Below are 22526 nucleotides of genomic sequence, written 5' to 3'. Positions count from 1 at the left end.
ATAACAGACGCGTTCATTTTCAAATTGTGTCCGTATCGAACAATAATTCATCGCGCTATCGCTGATCTGTGGTCATGTCAATGAAAGGATTAACGTGATGCTAACACTGCCTTGGATCGGTCGAGTCATTGCCTAATATATCCACCCGTCAAAGTGGAATGACGTCGACAATGGATAGAAATCATTAGGATTATGTTAAGGCTTCGTTGGATATGACGTAAAATATATCTGAACCATAATTATTTTATCGAAAAATACATTAATCTAAGCTATGATTAATGCCTTAGTAATGGACATGAAACTAATCAAAATCATTTTTAAATATTGATTGAGGCTTGACGGTTGTCTTCAGCTAAAGTTCAATCACCTTCTTCTTGAAGACCTTTGAATAGAAACTCCCCTGATAAAAAGCAACATAGTACCTAAAATGATTGAAGCTTATTCTTTCGTCAACCTTTCTCTATTAGTTGTATTTGTAGCTTGATATCATAGTTAGTATAAAAAATACATCGACTTTTTTCCTGTAATAAACGCTTGAAGCAAAAGGTTTATGAGTGGTAACAACGAGTCGATAGATGCAGCTTGGGTTGACTCACTGTAGATGGACAGACGAAATAGTCATGGTTGCGGAAAGTCGCTGCTGGTAGATGTATATCTTTGGGAAAAGCCTTTGCCTAACAGCCTTGTATCAGTAAGTCTGTATGCTTACTCATACCTTCCTCAAAAATGTGTTTGTTCATAACTTTTATTCACTGAAATTGAAATAAAGATTATAAAAGGTAAAAGAGAGTAGGAAAAAAGAGAATAAATAGAATGAGAATTTTTTAATGTAAAATAAACACTCTGCACGGGAGGCTCCAACAACGCAATCATAAAAAAATAAGTTCAGTACATACATGAGTTAAAAAACGATATGCAGATTGCTTTGGTGTATTGTTTTTAAATTCAATTTTTAAAGTCAAAATAGCCCTATAGCTAAGCGTTAATATTAACGCGCCTTCTACTAAGAGAAACTGACAATAAATTACATGGAGTTCGTGATTTTTCAAAAATAGTTCATACAACTTCCATCCGATAAAATAGAACAATTCATTTACAAAAATCGTCGTTACAGCCCATACACGCCAAATGCAAGGCATAAGTATCCTTCAAAGATAATATATTGAAGGCTATAGTAATATGCCTTTTTAAATAGCCTGCGCTAATAAATTTCTTCATGTTGCTAAGTGATTAAATAATCGAGTTCTTATGTAGTTTATTATATAAACACATGTAGTCTTATATGAATCAGTGAGAAAGTTAATTTTTATATTTATTATAATATAATTAAGTCTAGTAACAGTACGATGGTAAAAAGACGTTCACTGTAGGATATAGGTAATGTACGCAATGATTTCCAACAGAATATTCTGGATACAAACCGTGTCTGTTTAGGATATTTACTCTAAAACCTTTAAGATAAATAATCCTACATGTCTTCTAAAATAGGACTGAAAAAATATTAACATTAAGCGTAAATTATGTTAATCTGAAAAAAACATTTCAGAGCATTTATTCAGTATTTTCAGTGACTAAGGATATTTAAGTACTTCAATTAAAACATAATGAGAGGATTTAACCTTAATGCTATGTAAATTGGCCTCGAAAAAAAAAACGCGGACCTTAGAATGACAGAGAGGCACTTGCATGAAAAATTCGCTTTTAAATGAGAATAAAGTTGATTCCGTCGGACCTGAGTGCCCTTGGTCTTCGCTCGAGCGTTTTCAAATTAAAGATTCACTTTGTGTCCACATTAGAAATTTATGTATTGGACTTCCATTATTCTATTTCGCACTTTGATTTTACAGGACATTTATTTTAGACATGCTAGAGTTTCAAATTATCCTCGTTAAGCCCCCTAATAAGTGGACTGTCGTCACAATTAAGGTCACGGGAAATCGCAGGATTCAGTCCAGGACCTGTTATCATGAAGATCATCGACTGAAAAGAAAAAGGTATCATTTGGAAAAAAGAAACCTTTTATTTATCGTTACGGTTATATTTACAACCTTTTGTCCAGGACTGTGACGTCACATGTTTGTCTTTTAAATAGACGGAGACAAAATGTAGCGTTTACTTAAATATTTAGTTGGTGCGACAACTAAACGACTAAAGTTGTACAGAACCTAGCAGGAGCTACTGCAAAATCAATTGAATCAAACATTGGAGTTAGATACAGAAAGATGATATTTTCAAAAGTAGAATTACTATATTTAGTAATTTAATTTAACACAGAAATAAAAAGGAATTTGATATTCAATATAATTAGTTTAGGCCTATATATATATATATATATATATATATATATATATATATATATAATCCCAAATCTTTTGAAACCAGAAGCCTGTAGACGCGGAGTGGGTATGCCCCCACTAGGATGATCGACGACGTGGTTAAGGTTGTCTGAAGTTGTTGGATGCGAGCAGTGCAGAACCGGTTACAACTGCGATATTTTGGTGAGGCCTATCCCTTCAGGGGGAGTCCATCGGCTGAAAAAAATTAGAAGGATCCAATATAAAAGTTTAAAAATTACGTTCACAACAATACCAGATTTAATTTTTTTAAATTTATTTGTATAAATCTGTGAAGTAATACAATAATTACATATTTGTTTATTTCATATCTAACTTCGTTTTATTGGATTGATTTGATGTATTGTTATCAAAATATACACAAACAAATAACAAATACATGCAAAAAATACAAGAATTATACACTTTATTATTAAGTGTACTTATATACACACACACACACACACATATATATATATATACATATACGTATGTGTGTATATATAGAAATTAGATCACAAAGCCCATATCAAGTAACTCTAATTAGATTTGAAATTAATTTTATAACAACCGGAAAGTCGTGAGTGGAAGGTACCACATGAGATTTTTAATAAAACGAGTGGGTATGCTTATTCGGCATTGTACGCCTGTATAAGGTTAATCTAAGTTAGAATCTCATTAAAGCCTACCCCGTAGAAGTTAATTAAAGCTTTAAATTAATATAACTCAAATTATATTTTGTTTTTGGCATTCGTTTTGAAGTTACATTTATATTTAGCCCGATGTAACAGGAATTTCATGTTATTCCATGTTCGAAATTAGTTTCTTTAATCACGATGAACTTGTATATCACTTTTTCTCCAGAATCGGTTGGATTCTACTTGGATTCATTTGGCTTATGCTTCCAATTTTAAAAATATTTTATAAAACCTTTAAGCCAAGTATATACCTAGGCATATAAAATTGCGATGACTACTCGAAAGTTTTCGTCACTTTTTTGTCTCCTCTCGTATTCCATAGAGGGGTTTCCACTTTAATATTTAGAGAACTGTAGTGTGACATGTGGGGTTAGCTTTCAAAAGAAACTTACAGGACGATACATCAAAGAAACTATTTTATTAACACTTTTAAAAACTAACAATAAGAAATTTATATTAAACCTAACTATACTGTTTTACAAGGAACCTTATTTGAGAGACAGTGCTGGTGGAATAGGTACGAAACGAGAAAGATCGCCATCTGGTCTCCTAACATCTGTAAATCTCTCGTCAAGAAGAACGCGGGATGGGATTCTGCATATGCACGGTGCAGTCCCTTTTTACCCGGGGCGCGAGAGAGGGACTTCGCATATGCTCATTTAGCACAACGACTATCAGTAAAAGTCAGATATCCTGTCCAAACTTCGAACTAGTTGTCACTGAATAAGTAGGAAAAAAATGTCCTAGAAATCATACTTCAATTAGTGAAAAAAAAAAAAGTTCGAAATGAATTTTAGTTTCAAGTAGTTAAAACTAAGGTTCATTTTTCGTTTCATATGACATGCAAAAGTCCAGGTGTTTCTTTCTACTGTGGAGTTTTTTCGTACTTCTTTTTCACAACTATAACTTGCGAAGCAAAGTCAAAAATAAAATAGATTAAAAAATAAATAATAAGTTGACGATCAATAAGAGTTCTGTTAAAAGTTTCAATGTTAAATAAATGAATATTATCTTTTTATCTTATGTTACATGATGTTTTTTCGTGACTCGAGAGAGAAATATTATTTAAATTCTAGATATATCTACTATAAAGGCGTATGAATTATTTTTCTATGGGCTTACTAACTTGATGAAGTCATATATATACAAAATTATTTTTTGCTTTTGTCTACTACTTTCATTTTATGATAAATAATTATTTAATTATACTTATATTTATTAATATATATATTGTAGAATTTAGAAACAAATTTTTACCTATTGTTTTATATTCCTAGAGTCAATGGGAAAAGAATACGCAAGGAATCAAGCCTTCAATTTGTAACCTCTGTGAAAACTAAAATGTTTTAAACTAAATTACAAATATTTATTTAACATAAATATATTTAAACATAAACATATATATATATATATAGACTCAAATGTCCGGGATAAAATATCCCACAAAACCTCCCTTGGGTACTGTTAAAATTATCTAGGGAATGTAACTAAATGACGGCTGGATTTCAGTACATTACGTTGATATAAACATGCATGCGTGAATGCATTTGCATGGCATATGCAAATGAATAATAAGAATTCAAATTTATGGACACGTATTGATCGAATTGTATCGAATATCTGCCTTTTATATTTTCAATTATTTTTATGTGATCGTTTTTGTGATGCTTGTTTTTTCGCGTTGACTTTTCATTGTAGAAAATTTGTTTGCTCTTTTATTTATAATCTCGTCTAAAGGAGTTGGTAACGCTATAGTATCAAGTTTCGAATATGCTCTTTAACATTGTAAAAATGATTGTATTAAATCTGAAAGTACTTGAGATGATACTACTAACAATATAAAATTTTAAATAATGTATTTAATATTTAATTTGGTTTTTTATATGACTATTTTTGCTTATTTTTCAGCAAAGAAAAACATTCATTAAAATTTTTTATCTTAATATATTTATGGCGAATCTAAGTTAGAACTAACTTAACTAGAACTAACTTTCTATTTTCAAACATGACATGATATGTTAAAAATATTTTATATACGTTCATTCAATGTATACTGCGTTCAAAAACGCCCTGGAAAAAACTCCCAAACAAAAACGCCCACAAATTACCAAATTTTTAATTTTTTTTAATTTTTAATTTTTTTATTTTAAAAACTATAAATAACTTATCTGTTCATACTTAATTTACATTTTGGTATATCTAAAATCTTAATTAGATCATTTAGTTTTAAATTACTGATAAAAGATAAAAATAAAATTCGTTTATTCAGCATTGTAATTTTTAATAGGACTCTTATTGCATATCGAATTTATTATTGGGTTGAGATGGTTTGATTAAGACCAACCACGACGCAATATAAGCGCATTGTCGCTTAGTTGCGGAAACCAGACCACATGTCACTGTGGTCAAGACAAGACAAGACAAGACAAGACAGGACGTGACAGGACGAGATAGGACGAGACAGGTCGAGACAGGACGAGACAGGTCGAGACAGGACGAGACAGGTCGAGACAGAACGACAAAGACAAACGACAAATGCCTATAATAGACTATTCTAATAAATAATATTTTGGTTTTGAATAAAAAAAAAACTTAGGAGTGAACAAACGCCAAAAGATACGTCCAATGTCGTACAAATTTACGTTAAATGTATTGCAAATTGCCATGCCCTCGGCAAAGCTGGGACTATTTATCAAGATGTCGCTGTATCGTGCAAAATTACGGCAGGTGCGTCTGTAGGCGGGGGGCAAGACATCGATTCTATAGACGTACTAGCAAACGATCCGTCTTACGTTTTTGCCAATTTGGTATGACTCCGTAGCTTTCTATTCCCCTGGTGTTCATGGCATGGATCTTTAATTCGCTGTGAAAAGTTTTATTTAAAATCTTAGTTTCTATTACGAATAGAAAGTTATCGTTGCGATATTTTAATAATATAAGCTTGGAGGAACTTTACGAACGCGTATATCTTATTTAATGGAATCAGGCGTTATTTTGCGGAAGTCTATCCTAAGCAAGAAAAGGACCAATATTCAGCCACTTCCGCACATGCAGTGGTAGTCTACAACAAAGTGCACCGCCCGAAAGCCCGCTGATAAATGCGCATGCGGCAAATAATGCGAATTACACAACTGCCACCATTAAATCACTCGACTCGTGTTTCACCCCTCCACGGGGTATCTTCAGGAGTTATGTTACAGCGATTAGTGCCAAACACAGAGTCATATCTTGTTCCGTCTTGTCGATTTCATTACATTATACACATATATATAAATATATAATTTAAACATGTTTTATAATAATTATGATGAATCTGTTTCCGGAGATCTCTCGTATATTCCACTGTCTTAGGTACGTAGATACAGTATGTTCCCAATTTTTCACCAACTTTTTCACTTCCATACTCATCTTTTATGTGAAAGATGTTATTTTTTAATTAAATTGTACATAGGATGTAGTGTATATATTCCTATAACCTTATAAATGTGTAACTGGTTTATCATCAAAGAGCTTTCAAGCTTTTATACCTGCTTCCATCATCTTGTTTAAAATAGTTACATGGGAATAGGTTACATTAGTTTTTTTTTTCTATTGAAATTCCATCAATCATTATTAATTTTACTATGTAATAATCTAACCGATTTTGAATTATTTTTTCTTATTAAATTACCATTACATTATATGTTATATTATTAATTAAAAACCGATGTCTTTGTCACCTCACCCAAAGATATCCATGTTGGGATTTACCATAATCATCACCTTTTGGCAGGCGGGTTGGAGATCTCAGTGTAGTTTTATGGTAGGCAGAGGACGCTGCTGTCCATCCAATGGATACTTATTTGTTAGCAGTGGCAATCATATATAATTAATGCACAGTGTGAATTATACAAGATCCCAGGAATTGATCCCGTGACTTAATACTTACACACACACACACACATATATATGTGTGTGTGTGTGTGTGTGTAACAATTAATTCATAACAAAGTGATTATACCTATCCCATATATATATACATATATACGGTATATGTCTATAACTAGTTTTCCAGTTTCTTGAATGTGTGTATCTGCCTAGTCAATTCATGATCACACGTATAATATACTAGTAATTTTAACCCAATAAATACCATTATAAAAAAGATCAGTCTGATTGTAATTTTTATGAAATTTTACCTTTCTAACATATAAAAGTGGTCACAGTGAATAATATTGTATGGAAAATAACAGTAACAAATCCATTATGTTAAAATAAACAATTGCTTCATTATAAATTATTTTTATGCTTCGCATTACTTTTTTAATGACCCATTATTTATGCGCCAAAACATTACATATATATATATATATATCTATATAAATATATATATTTATATATATATATATATATATATATATAAATATAAATATATATATAAATATAAATATATATATAAATATATATATATATACAAGTATATATGTGTGTGTGTGTGGGTTTGTACTTAAGTGAACGTAATGACGTATTATAATTTAATAAACCACTCTACCCTACCTTCTACCTAAGTAGTGCCTATGTATTTCACTTATTCAGACAATGATACACACTAGCGATACAAAGTCAATGGTATGTTTGAAAAAAAAAACCTCGATTGTTTTAAAATCAGAGTATCGGCTGTATTCCACGAGCCACTTCACAGTCAATAAGCGGCTCTACCGTGTTGTGGATTTTACAACTGCGTGCAATTACCTGATTGGGTCCTTTATCTGCCCTCAAAGAGACTCGCCGGTCGCTAGTCAGGAAATTGTTCGTACTGTGACACGGTAGCTTTATAAAGCTGCACAAAGCTCATTACATTAATTGAGAAAGCACATAGAGTACTGTAATCGTAGCGATAATTAATCGCGTTATTGCAGTATACTAAAAACTTGTTGAGGATAATTTTATTTAGTCATTATCAATAGTATTTACTTATGTTACAAAATTCAATTCAAGTTATCTTTATACAAATAAGCAATTGCCTGTGCTTTTGAGTCGTTGATTACTTTAACATAATAAGCAATAAGTTATAACCGGTTGAAATCGATGATTTGTTGAGATCCGTCCAGAAATTTAACAGTTGCTTGTTTAAATGCATTTTAATGTTTATTTTAATGTGTGTACATTATAATATCAATCATATAAATAAGTAAACAAATCAAGTTACACATATTACACTATTTAAAAACTTTTTAATTATATAGTAATAAAAATAAGTAACGGGAGGTCTAAAATATCTCGTGGATGTTTATAATTTACGCGTACAAACAGACCTGATGAAAACGAAATTAAGAAATTACCATTATTTCTAATTTATATTATATATATATATATAAATAAATTATGTGTTATTAAAAATCTATTGCAAAGCAGCTGTTACAATAATAATTAATATCAATAAGTATAAATTATAAAAAAGCTATTGTTTATTTTTACTTAATGGATTAGTTACTCTTATTATTAAGATTATTCACTGTGACCACTTATATATGTTAGAAAGGTAAAATTTCTTAAAAATTACAATCAGACTGATCTTTCTTATAATGGTATTTATTGGGTAAATAATTACTAGTATATTATACGTGTGATCATGAATTGACTGCTTTACATCTAACGAATAGGTGGAAAAACGCGGAAAAGTTTAAAGAAATACTTATATAACAAATGTTTCATAGATTATTTAAAATAAATTGAAGTATTTTACTATAAATACATCTAGTTATCAATTAAAAACTTATCCTTTGATACTATATTAAAATTTGACAACCCTATATATGTTAAAATTTAATTAGTTCTTACGTATACACTCTTGCTCATTTTTATTTATATATATATATATATATATATATATATATATATATATATATATATATATATATATATATATATATATATCGATCATTCTATGAAGAGGTGAAAGCTGTTGAAACCTTGTTAACCCTAATAGCCTATGTTCACATTACTATTAGTTTTTTATAGGTTGGCTGCACGAATTTTACTGTTGTATAATATTCTTTCCAACGAAATTAAAAAAATCTATTTTTTCCTTCATCTAGACCCTCAAGCAAATACAGTAATATTAAAAAAACACGTAAATCAGGCTATTAAGGGTTAATACGCCATACAACTTGACATAAATAATTTAACTTATAAATATAGCCTTCAAATAAAAAAGTTTTAGATATTTTAAATTCGACTGTGTGTCAACATCTTGAGAGGTCCAAACGCTCTGACATATCGAGTGACATCTGTCTGTATTGACAGGTCGACATAAATCACGTTGGTATAAGGTGGTACTATAAATCAGGGAAGACCAACCACGCGGCCCGCGGTCTTCTTGCGGCCCTTTTTATATGTTTACGCAGCCCGCTTAGCATTTAAAAAATTTAATTTATTTTATGGATTTTCTACCAAAAATATATAATAAAATGGTAGTACATACTAAATCATAACAATTTGTTTTTCACATGCGATCATTTTTTTTAAGTTTTCATAATCTCTTAATGTTTATTATAAATAAAGATTTTTAGATTATTAATAATAACACTTATTATTTATGTGTGGCCCGCAAAACGATTTTAATATATAAATTGTTCAGTTGTTTAAAAAACTTTTAAGTTAAATGGTTTTTTGATACCCATATTGTTTTGGTTGTGGAAAAATTAGTACCTAGTCCGCCATATTGGAACGGCGTCCATCTTAAATTTTAAATCTTGACATAATCATCGTGTTTTACTAGTGTAGCTCTTTCATTTGATACCCATATTGAGGGGGTTAAGAGAAAATATGTAATCCGCCATTTTGTATCGGCGGCCATCTTGGATTTATAATGTTATTGATTTTATTATATTGTATTGTCATCTAAATTAAATGTGTGTACCAAATTACAGATCAATCTGACAACGGGAAGGTGCTTAAATTTCAATTTCTTTTTTTGACCCAAATAAATAAACAAATTCCGTACGGGTCGAACTAAATAAAACCGTTTAAAAACGTTGCTTACCTCTGCTAGTAAAGGATTGGTCGGTTCAACAGATAGATTGCTCATAAACATTTTCACAAGAAATATTAGATGTGGATAGATTATAAAAAAATCTTTTTTATACCATTTATAGATGTCGTTGATAAATAACTTGTAAACTTTCATTGGTTTCAGTTAGCGTTAATAAAGCCTTAATTTTTAAATAGTAACTAAACTCGGACTCGGCCTTCTTAACACAATGCAGTCTTTTGAGATGATAGCGATATTTTTTACTAAACTCACTTGATATATAGCTTCAAAAACAGTTAAGCTATGTATTATTGAATGATATTATAAAATGAAAGTAAAAGATATGTAGCTTTGCTCATGGGTAAGTTGAAGTAACATAGCCATGCTACATAGTGCGTAGAACAGATAGTCACTAGGGCCTTAAGGTTCTGGAGTGAAGGTTTCACGTGGAGCATTGAAGATCAACCGTAAGATGCTTTGATGACTTTGAAAGCTTCCAACCTCTCGTATGTTTAGAAATATATGAAGAAGGCTTAACTATAGATGCATATAGCAGATGACTAGCTAAAGTTAGAATTATCATTTCGATCAGCAACCGTTCCGTTAAATCGCTGATTATTTAAATTTCAGCTGTTAATTTAAGCCTTACGAAAAACTCTTTTCACGCTGCCATGTTCGCAGGCAAGCTGCCAGAAATGTTTTCCGTCCTTTTTGTCCTCGTTTACTCTTTCGCGTCAATACCTTTGATAACGGCTTGTTCGCGGCACAGAGCGTGACATGTCATTGTGGAAGGGCGTATGGGGGAGATATGTTTTTCTTTTCTATTTTACACTCGAAGTTTATTCTGTACACTTGAATTACCAGTGTTGCAAGAAAGGTAAAATTATCACTTGATACTTTTTAATAAAAAGGTTATAATTACGAATAGTAAAGTTTGTAATATTTAGTTAAAATTAAATTTCCTATGTCAACTTAGGTGCTTATTATAAACTAGATTTTTACCGTAATGTCACCTTTAAAGGAACACATAACAGAACCTTTAATAAAACTGTAATTTTAGGGCACTTTTAACAAATCTGTACTACGGGTGTACCTAAATATATATATATATATATATACATATATATATATATATATATATATATATATATATATATATATATAGCTTCGGTGGATTGACGACTTATACAAAGCGAAAAATTTTGAAATTATATTATGGCACTCATTTATAGCGTATGAGTATATTTGTTAACATGTTATTTTAATGTCATAACTCTGCTATTTTAAATGGGTAAATAATTTTCATATAGCAGAGCTATATTTACAATCTTTTCATCCTGCACTCAAATTATTGCTAGTTGGAATTTTATGTACAAACCTCTGGAATACGTTGAAATTTCTTCTCTTCATTTTTTATTACTTTTATTAAATTTGGTAGTAAAAAGGATAGTAAATATTTAAAAATATTTGTAATAATAATCGAGTGGCGACTGCGTGCCGATACACGCGGCTTGGGTATGTTCCCCACTTGCTGGACCGTCGATATAGCTAAGATCGCGAGAAGTCTCTGGAAGTCGCGGGAAGTCGCAGGAAGTTACTAGAAGTCGCGGGAAGTCGCTGGATGCAGGAAGCGCAGGGCCGGTCATCGTGGCGATCATTGAGGGAGGCATATGCAGGAGGCATCCATTGACTGAAAAGAAGAAGAAGTAGAATATTTTAATGGAATTTCGTCAACCTCGAAAGTAAAAGACTTACGGATCCGAGAGGTAGTAACTTACCATGGTACTTATAAGAAAACTTAATGTCACCTAGAGAGCACGGTCAGAGCTATGTCATCTATGGACAGAGTTTCACTGAGAGATCGAATCAGAAATAAGAGATATATAGAAGAACCAAAGACATCGACGTAGCTCGAAGAATCGCTTGTCTGAAATGGGAATAGACTGAACACATCGAGCAAGCGATGGCTGTTAAAGCCGAAAAGGTTTTTTAGATGTGAACACGAGCATAGTTGAGTATTAGGTAGTAAAACCGATGACCGTTGAGTCCAGGATATTCTCCCCACTGGGTAGACACGACATCACAGATCGTAGGAAGTTACTAGATGCGATCAATGGAAGACCTTTCATCGGGTATCTATCAGTTGATATGACAGTATGTTTTCTATTGATGATCTCCTCCATGTCGTACTCTCGTTATTGATAACTTAAAATAGAAGATTATCAGTAGACTTATGCGTAAATAGTTTAACAAAACTTTACACACACATACAATACACACTCCTGTGAGTTTATTATAGGATCTACTTGTAATTTTAAAATTACAATCATAGCTATTTAATGGAATCTGGCGTTACCTCGCGGAAGTCCATCCTAAGTAAGAAAAATACCAATATTTAGCCACTTCCGCACATGCAGTGGTAATCGTGCATGTATATTGGTCCTTTTCTTACTTACAATCATAGCTGCGGATCTATTTATTTTTAAACCTTATAGGCGAAGCGTTTAAACTATATCTCGCCTGATTAGGCTTTGATGAGGTTTACAATGGCATATGCTTATCTAGGAGAAATATATTTACTCATATCTTCATGACTCCTAAGTTATAATTGTCAGGAAACAATGACGTTGGTAAATCGTTTCTACTTGGCTTTTCGCACTATAAAAATATTAGCAAAACGTTTATTGCGAGTTGAAAGAGTTTCATCCTGGTACGGATGTTGTAAATCCGTGTGTTTCTCCAAAATGCAACCCGAATACCCATAAACTGAACTCTTCATACAAATAAAGAAGTGCATTGTCATTTAACACAAGTATTTTATTTCTTTAAAAGAGATAGGAAAAGATTTTGAGGTTTTTGATGTGTTTATTTGACGAAATAACTTTTTATAATTTTGGAATTGTAAGTTATTACAGATAAAATGTTAAAAGACCTAAAAAGATGAAAGACATGGCATAAATAAATAAGAGTTAGTCATTGATTTATAAAAAAAGTAACATAAAATTGTTTCCAATAAAATGTTTAAAACCTCTGCAATTAAACGTAAATAAAATCACATTTATTGTACGTACGAGAGCCTCTCCCCCTTTCTCCCTTCCTCGTTATCGGCGTCGGCCGTTATCCCGAATCGTGTATTATCCTTTATGGTCACCGCTTGAACAATAATGTTGTGGAAATAAACTGCTCGAAGCAACTAGTGTCGTTAAGGGTTGTTTTTTAACGCCCGCCCGACGGACGCCCGCACGATTGGGCGAGTCGTTTAGTGAAATCATTCACTCGATTCTAGCCTTTATGCGCGTAGGAATGCGTTCGAATGTTTTGCGATTAGGAATTTGGAATCCGATATGATTTTTTTTCGATTTATTATTTAGATAACTTACGACAAGTTTTAAATTATTACAACTATATACAGGATGATTGTTTATAAATGTAAATGCTTTTAAATGGGTGAATACATAGCTAACTTGCTGTCACTTTATGTATTTAAAAGTCAATGGTTTAATTTATAATAAACATTTAAACAATACGAACGTAAAAGAGCTTTTTTAAAATTCGAATTACTTTGTATTAAAAAAATGGTTGTATATTATCTGTCTGTGTAGACTTTATACTGTAGAAGACTTTGAGATATTATTCAATAGAAAAAATACACGAATATAAAAAAAATATAATGATCGCTTTATACAGGTTGTTTGAAAATAAATATAGATAAAAGATTAACCTATAGGTATCGAGATTTAAAAAAATCACTTCGTTAGCTTCTAAAATAAGATATTGTGTTGTAGCATTTGTTATTTATTCGCATTCATGTAAAATATAAATATATGTTTATTTATTTTATTTTAGTCATGTAAAATATATATAATACCTTTTTCACGTAAAACATATAACGTAAAAAATAAGGGTTTAGTGTAGAGGGGTGAAAATTTAGAGTTGTATGTATTTTTGTATGCTGTATCATAAAAAAAATAAGAAAAATAAATATAAAAAATAAAATAAAAAAATTAGGGATGGACCACCCTTATGACTTAGGGGTATGGAAAATAGATAGTAGCCGATTCTCAGACCTACTAAATACGCAAATAAAATTTGGTAAAAATCGGTCAAACCGTTTCGGAGGAGTACGGTAACCAACATTGTGACATGGAAATTTTATATATTAAATATATGCATAGTTATATACACATAAATATATTTATTTATGTATATATAACTATGTCTGTATGTGTTTATATATATGTACGCCCTAAACAGCGTGTAATGTTAACTAAACACTTCTTGGAGAAACACAACTTTTATTACGAAGTTAATTATATGTTTTACAATTGTCTGAACCTGGTTGAGTTTTCTTCGCCATCTTATGGGCGCCTCCTTGCTATAGAGCATCCAAGTCTACCCTCCTATTTCTCTATGCTGCGTTCATACACATACACTACACTGCACTTTTTTATGGCCCCTGTTATTGGGGACCTCTCGTTCCCCTATCTTGTGTGGGACAGGGACTTTTAATTTTTTATTAATATATTCACACACTTCTATTTATTTTCATTCCCTTCTTTCATATTTTTTATTATCTCTCTTTCTCCTTCATTCTTTCTACTGTTTTCCCAGTCTTTCACTTCCATTCCGTTATCGTTACATCCATCCTCAGCCACTACATTATAACAATTTCGCACCATTTTATTTATTACTCATTTTTATTTTATTATTTTTTTATTGCACTCTCCTTCATGTCTCTCATCTCCATCCAAAGTCATTTGTAACTCTATATAAATTGTTACTTTTTTTAAAAGTAGGGATCCTGTAAGAGTAGAGAGTGAGATAGAATCTGGCATGCAGAAGCGGTTGAACATATGACATCACAATCCACATCAAATTGAGTCGACGTCGTCGTTAAATTCCACATCGTCGAAGTCGTCGTCGCAGTCGTTTGAGTCATCATCGTCGTCGATACCTTCTTCGACGTCGTCGTTCTCGACATTGTAGTTAAAAAGTCATAGTATTCCTACAAATATATCCATGGGAGGATATACTATAATCACCACGCTTGGCTTTAGCGATCAAATGAGTTATTATTATACGTAGGGGACGCTTCTACCCATACTCTTAAAATATGTTTGTGAACTGCAATTCCATATAATTACAGCACGAAGTATTAATTACATAATATTGCATTATAGGAATGGAACCCTATGGACTACCATTACTCATAAGGTCTAGTACAGTGATTCCCAAAGTGGTCTATATCGACCCCTAGGGGTCTATAACAACCTGCAAAGGGTCTACGTCAGCGAAAATAAATTTGGGGGTCCGTGAAATTAAAATGGGGGTCCACGATAGTGGATCTCAACATATACACTGCTACCTTGCACTGACTTGTTCAATTCGTCACTCTATAAACACGAATGTGGGACAAATACGTTTATTCGTTTCCTGAATTTTGAAAAGGAAAATTCTAAGAAAATATTTAAAAAAATATAAACAGATAGTATATCACATAAATTATAGTGAGTCAGTGTTATTTTGTTTGAAAGTGCTATGTTTGTTTAATGTTACGTATATATTACATAACAGATACAAAATTTTATTTCGAGTAGTTTTAATTTAAATTTAATTAATAAATGAATAAATTAACATATGTTTCTACTTTAAGTTTTTAACACTAAACTTCACCACAGTTAGAAATTTACAGGAAATCAATATCAGGTAAGTAGGGGGTCTACCCAACACGGAAAAACATGGCAAGGGGTCTACGACACAAAAAAGTTTGAGGAACTCTGGTCTAGTATATACGTTGGTATAGTACTGGGGTTTATTGCATTATTATTACGCACGTTTTGTAGAAGATTACTATGCCCCTCTAAAATAAACGACAACTAATATGGTTTTAGTTGTCGGAAATCTCACAAAGCTCTGCGCGAAATGGCATATTGTACTGGCTCAGAAATTACCAAACGTAAATGTGTTTCTTATTTAAAAGTAAGAAATTAATTAAGAGTATTGTGTGAAATTTCTATTGTATCTTATACTTATTATCTTTAATTAAAACAGAGTAATATAGAATTCGAAAGACGAATAAAATTAAAATGGACGTATCGATGTAACGGTTTATATTAGAACATCGATCGAAAGTTTGTCTTAATCTGAAATCAATGGCATCACATCAATCAACGAACGAATTCTATCCAATGAATGGAATGCATTAACAGAAAGATAACTGAAATAAACAATAAGCGTTGGAATATTCTCAAGAGCGACAATGCCAACTGTATTTTAGCCAACGGACCACTAATAATCTTGAGCCGCAGCTACCTTTGATCCATGCCGATAGCCCACGAGTAGTCCGTGCCAAGATACACTGGCGGTGTTTCTTACCGTAGACAATGGACAGAAACGTTAATAACTTTCTTTGTTTCCCCGGCCTTAGACCGAGCTGCGAGGGAGCGATGACAGTCGAATGGACGTTAAAAAAGAATTCGCCTGATCGAGTGAGCCTTTTTAAATCCTTCCGCGTACATGCGTTTTCGTTGTTTACTTCATTGATAAATGTCACTAATATATTTACTATTATATATTTGATATTACATATTTTATTGAATTTTTCTGTATGTATAATTATATATACACACACACGCACGCATGCACACACACACACACACACACACACACACACATATATATATATATGGGTGTGTATTTAAGTTTTAAAAGCTACGAGGTAGGGAGTAGTAAAAATTTACTGGCCACTCCATGAGTTTGAGTGGTGAACTGAAGCGTGATGCAATTACAGGTGCTCAGCTACGAAACTCTAATCATAGACCCGCGTTCAAATTATGACATTACTTTTGCGCCACCTGAGATATATATATATATGTGTCATATACTTTCAGCGATAGCAATTTAGTAGTATCTGATTCTCGAGATACAAGATAAATGTCACTAATAACATTTTTTAAATTTCACCTTTAATCGAATTTTCCACGATTTACATGTGTTTACATATATATATATATATATATAAACTTAAATCATAAATATTGCAGCAAGCGGTATGCATTCCTAAAATCTTGAACATTGTTTAGTCGGGTAATGCAAATTTTTGAAACTTTAAACAAGTGTTTTAGTTTGTTTTGATTTATTATTGGCTTTGGATGTGTATGCGCCCAGAAATGTTATTCAACTGAAAACCAAAGGAATCGTTCATGTATTTGCGCCTTAATGCATATGGGTTGACATTAAAAACGTTAAATTCTAATTCTTCGACTAAATCGTTCAATCCACGCGAAGCATGCAACAATATTTATTTATTTCGACAGTTTCTGCGACCATTAGGAACAGAGAGTAGCTTTTCTGCTCAAAATTATCAAATTTATTTCTGATACATAAGTGCACTCGATTAGTTTTTTGTCTACGCAAGTTTGATCACGTGTCTTCTTACAGAGGGCAACTCAAATGGTTAGAGATTAGACAGCGTCGAGAATTGAGAGCACTAATTACTTTATTTTCTATTATTTAAAAAAAAATTATTTCGAGTACTCAATTGCTCAATATATACGCGTTCTACGTTCCTTAAATAATATAATGGATTTAGGCGTTATTTTGCGGAAGTCCATCCTAAGTAAGAAACGAACACAGAGACTCTGTGTTAGGCACTGGTCAGTGTAACATTACTCCTTAGGATGCCCCGTGGAGGGGTGAAACACGTATTGAGTGATTTAACGGTGGTTGTTGTGTAATTCGCATTGTTTGCCGCATTTACCAGCGGGCTAGCGGGCGGTGCACTTTATTGCACGGCTACTGCTGCATGGCGGAGTAGCTATATATTGGTCCTGTTCTTACTTTAAATAATCATCTCCTTCATTGTCCTCCTCACCGTAATGCATTTCTTCACTCTTCTTTTTGTGTGAAATCTATTCTTTTATGAAATAAGCTGTCTTTGGAAATCAGAATGCCCAAAAACCGTTGCAGTTCATAGCAGTAAAAATTTTCACAACAGCATGTATTATTATTTATATTTATCTACACGAAGTATATGTATTATATTATCTAATATATAAAATTCTCGTGTCACGGTGTGCGTGATTGAACTACTCTGAAACGGCTCGACCGATTTTCGTGAATCTTAGCGCGCAAAACTTTTTGTTTTTATTTTTTTAATGATACAGGATACAAAAATTCATACAACCCTAAATTTTCATCCCTCTACGATCAAGCCTTGTTTTTTATTTATTTTTAATGTTTCCTAGAAATAACATACATACCAAAACAACGTTTGCGGGATCAGCTAGTATGTATATTATTACTGTATTGCATAAATATTTATACGAGGTATATATGCTAGTATTGTTATTGTATTATCAGCAAGTATGTCCTATTTTATTATAGTTTAGGCACCTGCCTTGATTATTTCTCCTATGCCCTAGAGTAGACTGGTAGAAAAGGACTATGGTGTTAAGTACGCTTTTGTACACATTTTGTGTGCATAAAGAGTAAATTAAGTTACTATTATTATATTTTAACACGTTCACTGCGGCTTGAGGCCGATTCAGCCCCATGGTAGACTTTGCACTGGTGCGGCGCGTAAAACTCATGTTCTCTCTCTAGTGCGGCGGCTGTTTACACTCAACCGTATGAGGTATGACAAAGACAAATATAGCTTTCTTTATGTCTGCGAAGCATTGACTCAATATTGTAAAAAAAATGATTGAAGCATGAGGCAGAAAAGGCCTCAACCGTACTACTTGGAAGTTCAGCTTGAGGCTGATTCGACCTCAGCCGCACCAGCTGAAAGTTCTTCAAAATTGGGTGAACGTGTTAACATATAAATAAAAGCCTATGAATGTTTTTTTTCGTAATAACAGCTACTAATTCGATAAGGTCTGGTCTCGTAGCGGCGTAGCACGGAGAACTCATTTCGCACTAAGCTTCATATCGAAGTCGGGTTCTGTGTTTATTCGTTGTGAAGGTAGAGCTTTTTTCATCTGTTTGCATACGCCGCTTTATTTGCCCTTTCTGAGCTTTTGTGCCGTTTCGCTACAAATCTCCGTAGAATGCAACGTTAAAATTCATTCTAGAAATTTTTCGCATCGCGAAATTTGTTATTTAGTGCCTGTAATGAAAGCGGAAGACGGATCATCTGTTAATGTTGAATTGTTCGAAAATTTTTATGAGTGAAAATGAAAAATTGCTGTGAAAATTATTGGATAAAACTTAATATCGTATATTGGATTTTAATTAAAGAAAAAACATATAAGTAATTATATCAATAAGATGATCAAATATATATTTTTTTCACCTCTACACCAATTTATTGATGCCATTAATCACCGGATGTGGTTTCAAAGAAATTGAGCCAGCTTCATGGACATTTGTTACCAAGGGTAATGCTCTTCACAGGGGCGACGTAACCTATAGTGCAGGGTGTGCAATACACATGGGCGCCCTCTGAGATAGCTAAGAGAATCGCAAAGTTAATAGTCCTAGCCGCGGGAGGGGGGGGACAGGCCTAGGTTTCATTGCACACGGGCTAGAGCTGCCACTGGCTCTTCACATAATTTGACAGGGAACAGAAAAGATGGTAATCGATCTATGCAAGGTCCAGAAAATCCATGCGAGCTCTGGAATGTGGCTTTATCGACTTGTGCAACATGAAGCCTTATGTTATCCTGAAGGAATATGGTTTAACCATGTTGATCGGGTCTTTTCAGTCTAATAACGATCCAGGTTCCTAAAGCTCCCAATAGTATATACATCATCGGTTCAGATGCTCATTGTTAAGGTGTGCCTCCTTATAAGATACTAGCTGATCCCGCAAACGTTGTTTTGCAAAAAATATTAAAGTTTTTAATTAACAAATAAAAAATAAGGGTTGATCGTAGAGGGGTGAAAATTTAGAAAAAATAAAAACCAAAAAATTTGTTTAAAAAATAAAAATAAAAATTTAGGGGTGGACCACCCTTATCAATTAGGAGCATGGAAAATAGATAGTAGCCGATTCTCATACCTACTGAATACGCATATAAAATTTGGTAAAAATTAGTCAAGCCGTTTCAGAGGAGTTCAAGTTCGAACACCGTGACACAAGAATTTTATATATTAGATATGGGGGAATATACAATAATCGCCATGCTTGGCATGTTAGCGATAGCAGTATGTTTTTACGGTATATATAGGACGCTGTTGTCCATCCTTTTATAAACTTTTATCTTGATCAAATCCGTAAAACATGATCGCAAGTTTCTACCTAGGTCATGTTTGATATCCATGGCCAGTAGAGGACGTACTATAAAATGAAGGTGGTGATGATGAAATGTAAACCATCATCATGTATGATAAAAGGAATCATCTTCTTTGGTTTGACATTTAAAATTCTCTAGATCTGACTTAATAATTGTTATGGTTAGAAAAATTGATTACAAATATTTAAAATTTTCTATTCTTGATTTTAAAATATACTTTAATGTATCCTTAAAATACTTTATAAAAGAAAAACGGCTCACTTCCTTAATCCGTTCCTCCGGTCCCGTCTGAAAATGCCGCGCCATCGGAAAGTCATTTATGTTTTAATTAAGAGAGCTCTAGAAGAATGAGGCTTTCGTCGGGGTTTATTAGAAAACAGAATTACTACGAACCGCTATCTTATTTCATGTTCACAGCTCTTTATATAGGGGACAAAAACGAAGTAAAGCTTCACTCGAAAAGTTTGAAATGACGACAAATTTTTTGTACAAATATTATGTACAAATTGATACATAAAATACTATAAACGTCCACTACAAAGAATAAATCTTAAACCACTGCCACTATGACCAGTCCATCCAGTAGAGGGGCTACCCACGTCGTCTAGAGAATATGTTTGATTTATTCATCATCTATTCCTATGTACCCAAGATGGTGCAGAGGGCGTCCACAGTACGTCGCCATCCCGAGCGGTCTTGAGCCTTACTTCGCTCCACGTCATTCCAACTGCCTTCACTTATGCACATCGTCCGCCGTCAGGTTTTCTTTGGGCGGCCACTTGAGAATTCCATTCTAGGGCTTGCCTCGGTATGTAATCAGGATACCTTCGGAGCGTGTGGCCTATCCAGTTCCAATTGCGGCGTTTGATCTGCTGGTCGATCGGAAACTCTCTGTAGCGTTTCCAGAGTTTTACTTTGGAGATTTTCTCAGGCCAGTACATACCGAGAATACGTCGAAGGTAGTTGTTAACGAAGACTTGGAGCAGACGCGTGATATCTTTGGTAACCTTCCACGTCTCGCATCTATATAGCAACACAGGTTTTACATTGAACTGAAAAATTTTGAGCTTAACTCTCCTAGTCAGCTTCCGTGATTGCCATACAGAACGGAGCCGTGCGAAGGCTGCCTTTTCCTTTGAGATTCTCGAAGCGATGTCCAGTACAATAATTAATTTTTAATTTTTGAAAATAATAATAAGCCTAGTTTTAAAATAAATGTTGATATCCACTGGTATAATACAAAACAACAAAAAAAAAACATTTTTTTATGTATGAATATATAAAACATTTTTTTATTTCCCGCTGCTTTTTGTGTTACGTGATATATTTGTTATTACTTATTACTTTTTAAAATTCGTAACATGTTTACTGATAAGCATAGACTTTCTCTATGGATTTTTAATAAAATAGACAATACGTGATTTATTTATTGGATCTCTGTCTATTAAAATTTATGTAAGATAATTTATGTAATGTGAACAAAGATTGGGTACATTGTATGTGCAAGCGATGGCCGTTAGGACGGAAATGGTCATGAGTGGCGACCACGAGCTGGTGGATCAGACGTGGGTAGGCTACCACCCACTAGGTAGACTGACCACATTGGTAAGTTCGCGAGAAGTCACCGGTGATCATGATAATCCTTGAGGAAGACCAGTGCCTTGAAGTAGACGTCTATAAGCTTAAAAAATGTGACAAAAACTTCTACGGTTACGAGAACTTAAAAAGTTATTTCTAGAAAACTTTTACTTTAAGAGTGCCGCATCTACGAAGCCTTGAATCCGACTCGAGTCGTACATAAACACGGAAATATAATAACAATAAAACTAAAAGGCAACAGGATCTCTTTTACTTGCACTAAACCTTTCGTCGAAATACATTTTCCAACGTTTCAGCGCTTAAGCCGCCCGCTATCCCGCAACTGTATCGTGTAAGGAATAAAATTTTCAAGCGAACCTGGGTTTTTAGATAAATCTCACCAGTAGATATGAGTTTTCCATCAGAGGCGTCTGTAAGTTTTTAGCATATTAAATGAAGGCAGACAAGTAGGCTGCATGCATTTTGCAGCGATTTATAAAACAAATACACCAACAGAAAAGTTCTTAAATGCTGCCACGTAAAAGATTTATTCAAGGCGAGTATTTACTACCGGTTGTATATATATCATGAAGAAAAGCCTCCCCCAAAATTTATGTGGGGGGGGGGGGTTACACGTTACGTTCGGGAGGCAGGTGGTGGTATGATT

General features: G+C 33.1%; 1 protein-coding gene across 1 annotated transcript in view; it reads left to right on the top strand.

Moving 5' to 3' along the window:
- Window positions 1-22526, top strand: part of mmd (mind-meld) — a 514304-nt gene that overhangs the window by 54222 nt on the left and 437556 nt on the right. The window lies entirely within an intron of this gene.

The sequence above is a fragment of the Battus philenor genome, unplaced genomic scaffold (assembly GCF_028537555.1).
Source record: "Battus philenor isolate CCGP_79_NKW_IND1 unplaced genomic scaffold, ilBatPhil1.0.hap1 SCAF_6, whole genome shotgun sequence".
Classification (NCBI taxonomy): Eukaryota; Metazoa; Arthropoda; class Insecta; order Lepidoptera; family Papilionidae; genus Battus; species Battus philenor.
Note: the sequence above shows the minus strand (reverse complement) of the source record. Positions and strands in the feature narration are given on the sequence as shown.